Genomic DNA, 3,565 nt, shown 5'->3' with positions numbered 1-3,565 from the left:
TTAATATCTTGGGCACCCTTCCACTTGTGGGACAGATTGATAACTCCCTGCAAGTGGAGTAAGGGGCTATGCCAGCTATTCACCCTGATTCCAGGAGAAAGAAAGGAAAGAGCCTACTGAGTCTTGTGAGGGGAGCTCAGGTTGAGGTGAGGACCGGATGAGCACAGGGTCACTGCCCACAAAAGGGAGGAGGAAGCGGCTGAGCAGTGTTAGGTGGCGTGGTGGGTCCTTCCTGGGGCTGGGCGGGGAGACAGATGAGAACGCTATTAGAGAACAGGCACAAGTGCTACTGAAATGCAAATCCCTGCTGATCAGGAAAAGGTCTGGCCCTGGGCTTAAAGCTTTGACAGAGAACTGTGTATCCTACATTGTATCTTCAGCTCACTCTAACTCTTACGGAGGTGCTCAAGTCACTCAAGACTACTGGCCAATTAGAGCCTTCAACGGACCTGCTAATCAGAAGAGAAGGCGGGCTTTTCCGGGTGCCCTGGTGCAGGATTCGCTTAGCAGAGCGGTCTTAAATGGTCCTGCGTGCTGTGCTCTCTGTCCTGCCGCTGGATTCTGTGAGGTTTGCTCAGGCAAGCTCCAAAGTTGTGGCATGGTGAGCACAGGGTCACTGCCCACAAAGGTGGTGTGTGTGTGTGTGTGAGTGTGTGTGTGTGTGTGTGTGTGTGTGTGTGTGTGTGTGTGTGTCCGTGTGTGTCTGTGAGTGTTTGTGCTTGTGTGCAGGGGACTGAGCAGCGGGAGCTGGTGTGGTGGGTCTTTCCCGGGGCTGAGCGGCCACCTGTGAAATCCTAGCCTCTCACTGGACCCAGCATCAGCCTCTAAATAACTTCACTGTGGGGGCTGCATCTGTGCAGAGCATTTGGCTTTTGTGTGGAAAGATCTTTGGCGTGATCTCAAATTCAGAAGCTTAGTTTCTACAAGTTCTGTTCTTAGCGTTTAGCATTAAGGTGTAAGATCCATTTGGAGTTATTTTGTGGAGGTTGTAAAAGGCATCTCATGTGCTGGGTAGCAATGCAGTATCAATCCGTGATATTAAAGAGTAGAATTGAAGTTGTAAAGGACTTGCTAAAGCTTAGGAGATAGCAAGGTACACCAAGTAGAATTTAGCTGAGAGAGGACAGCCTGCAAAACACCCCACAGGTAAGTAGTCAGCTAACCAGGCCTGTTAGGATACACAAGTTTGTTCACCAGGGTTGTCCAGAAATTCCTACACAATTCTCCGTGCACTGAGTGTCGTTTAACTCAACTACGTTGTTGTGGCTGCTCAGTGTCACTTCCTGACCATCTAACTCCCAGGAAGCACAGTATACAGGAAAACCTCCTTTTCTATTTGTTATTTCATGAAATTTGCACTAGCAAACATTAAATTAAAAAGTGCTGTTCCCCTGGAGTGTGCTCAGCAATTAATTTTGTATCAGCAAATTAGGAGAGCAGCTTTCAGATGCACACATTCACAATTAACAGAGTCTGCTTTTGAAAACTGTCGTCAAGTGTGATGCATATTTCTTCCATCTAGTCATCTTTATCTAGTATAAATTTGTTCATTACCAGAAAATTAAAGCACATTAACTAAATTATGGGTAAAGTGATACTGGGGAATTATATTGAGAATAAAAATGAGGGCTGGAGAGATGGCTCAGCGGTTAAGAGCACTGACTACTCTTCCAGAGGTCCTGAGTTCAAATCCCAGCAACCACATGGTGGCTCACAACCATCTGTAATGAGATCTGATGCCCTCTTCTGGTGTGTCTGAAGACAGCTACAGTGTACTTACATATAATTAAAAAAAAAAAAAGAAAAAGAAAGAACAAAAATGTATTGGAGAGATGGCTCAGAGGTTAAGAGCACTGGCCTTCCAGAGGTCCTGAGTTCAAGGCCAAGCAACCATCTGTAATGTGATCGTGGCGCCCCCTTCTGGCGTGCAGGCAGAACATTATACATAATAAAAAAAATCTTTAAAAAAATAGAGGAGCTTTCTTTCCGTCTCCGGCCGCCGCAGGGAGAGGAGTCGCTGCCATGTCCGCGCATCTGCAATGGATGGTCGTTCGGAACTGCTCCAGTTTCTTGATCAAGAGGAAAAAGCAGATGTACAGCACGGAGCCCAATAATCTGAAGGCCCGAAACTCCTTCCTCTACAAAGCCTGCGGCTAATGGCAAAGGGGTCGTGGTGGTTATGAAACGCAGATCCGGTCAGCGAAACCCTGCCACTTCCTACGTGAGGACCACCATCAACAAGAATGCTCGGGCTACCCTCAGCAGCATCAGGCACATGATCCGAAAGAACAAGTACCGCCCTGATCTGCGTATGGTGGCCATCCGCAGGGCCAGTGCCATCCTTCGAAGCCAGAAGCCTGTGGTGGTGAAGAGGAAACGGACCCGCCCCACCAAGAGCTCCTGAGCCCCACACCCCAGAAGCAATAAAGAGTCCACTGATTTGTTCAACCACCAAAAAAAAAAAAAAAAAAAAAAGAGTAAAAATGCAAAAAGAAGAAAAATGGGGGGAGCATTCTCATCCCCCTTCCCTAAAAAGATAGGTGAAATTTATTTGAGATTGCAAAAGGCTCTATGGCTATTTGAAGAAAATGGTGTGTTACCCAGATGCTTTAATTAGCAACTAAACTACAGATCAGAAGATTCCCTTTTGTGCAGGAGGACAGTCATGTAAAATACATGTATTTGAGCAAGTTTGCACATCCTGTCCTCCAGCTAGAGTACTGATCACATTGGGAATAAGCTACATTCAGAAACAATTTTTCTTTTAAAATTAAAGACTATTGAAAACTTTTTGAAATTTAATTTTTATTTTAAATCTTTTATTTTTAAATGTATTTATATATAATAAATAACTATTAAATTAAATTGCTTATAAAAGCTATTACAAAATTTTTCTAGTAAAATAAACATCACATATGAACATTTGTTTAAAGGAAATTTACTGTACACAGTATAGCACCTTTCTCAGAATTAGTCTTTCATCTTCTCATTATATGAAGTAAGTTCAGTAGAAGCCACCAGGGGGCGCCCGCGGTGCTGTCTTCCACTTGTGTCCCACGTAAGGTGCCCTGGGCACAAGGTGACAGTAAAGTTGACTTCTCTAGGAATACTGCACCCTGTTAGACAAATTCAACAGGAAAAAACATAAACTTCAACAAAGAGGCAGTGAGACAGTGGGGATGAGTCGTTCAGTGCTGGTGGAAACCAGAGACTGCGATTCTTACACCTACTACCCCGACAGTCCCTTCTCCATACCCACAGTCTGTGACTCCCCTGTACCTGTGTGCAGAGTGACGCCGTGACATGTCACTGATACACCGGCTGCTGGTTTATGTCTTACGTGTGAAAATCTCCTTCAGTCATGAGGAAGAGTTGTTTTTTTTTTTTTTTAAATCGCATCCTCAGGAGGAACAGAAATGACCAAGCCCCACAACACTCCTGTCATCAGTAACATCCTGTTCTCCACTGGCAGCCACCAGGGCCCTTCCTCCTCCCTGCCTGTGCCTGTGTGACATCAGAAGAATCAAACGCATAAGTCTTTTCTCAGAAGATGCCATTAAAGGAT

General features: G+C 45.0%; 1 pseudogene across 1 annotated transcript; it reads left to right on the top strand.

The window, feature by feature from the left end:
• The first annotated feature begins 1,973 nt into the window (after nt 1-1,973).
• Nucleotides 1,974-2,446, top strand: LOC116894654 (annotated as a pseudogene). Its single transcript, XR_004387034.1, has one exon. The product of XR_004387034.1 is annotated as a 60S ribosomal protein L28-like (transcript).
• The last annotated feature ends 1,119 nt before the right edge of the window (nt 2,447-3,565 follow it).

This window comes from Rattus rattus, chromosome 2, assembly GCF_011064425.1.
Source record: "Rattus rattus isolate New Zealand chromosome 2, Rrattus_CSIRO_v1, whole genome shotgun sequence".
Lineage (NCBI taxonomy): Eukaryota > Metazoa > Chordata > Mammalia > Rodentia > Muridae > Rattus > Rattus rattus.
Note: the sequence above shows the minus strand (reverse complement) of the source record. Positions and strands in the feature narration are given on the sequence as shown.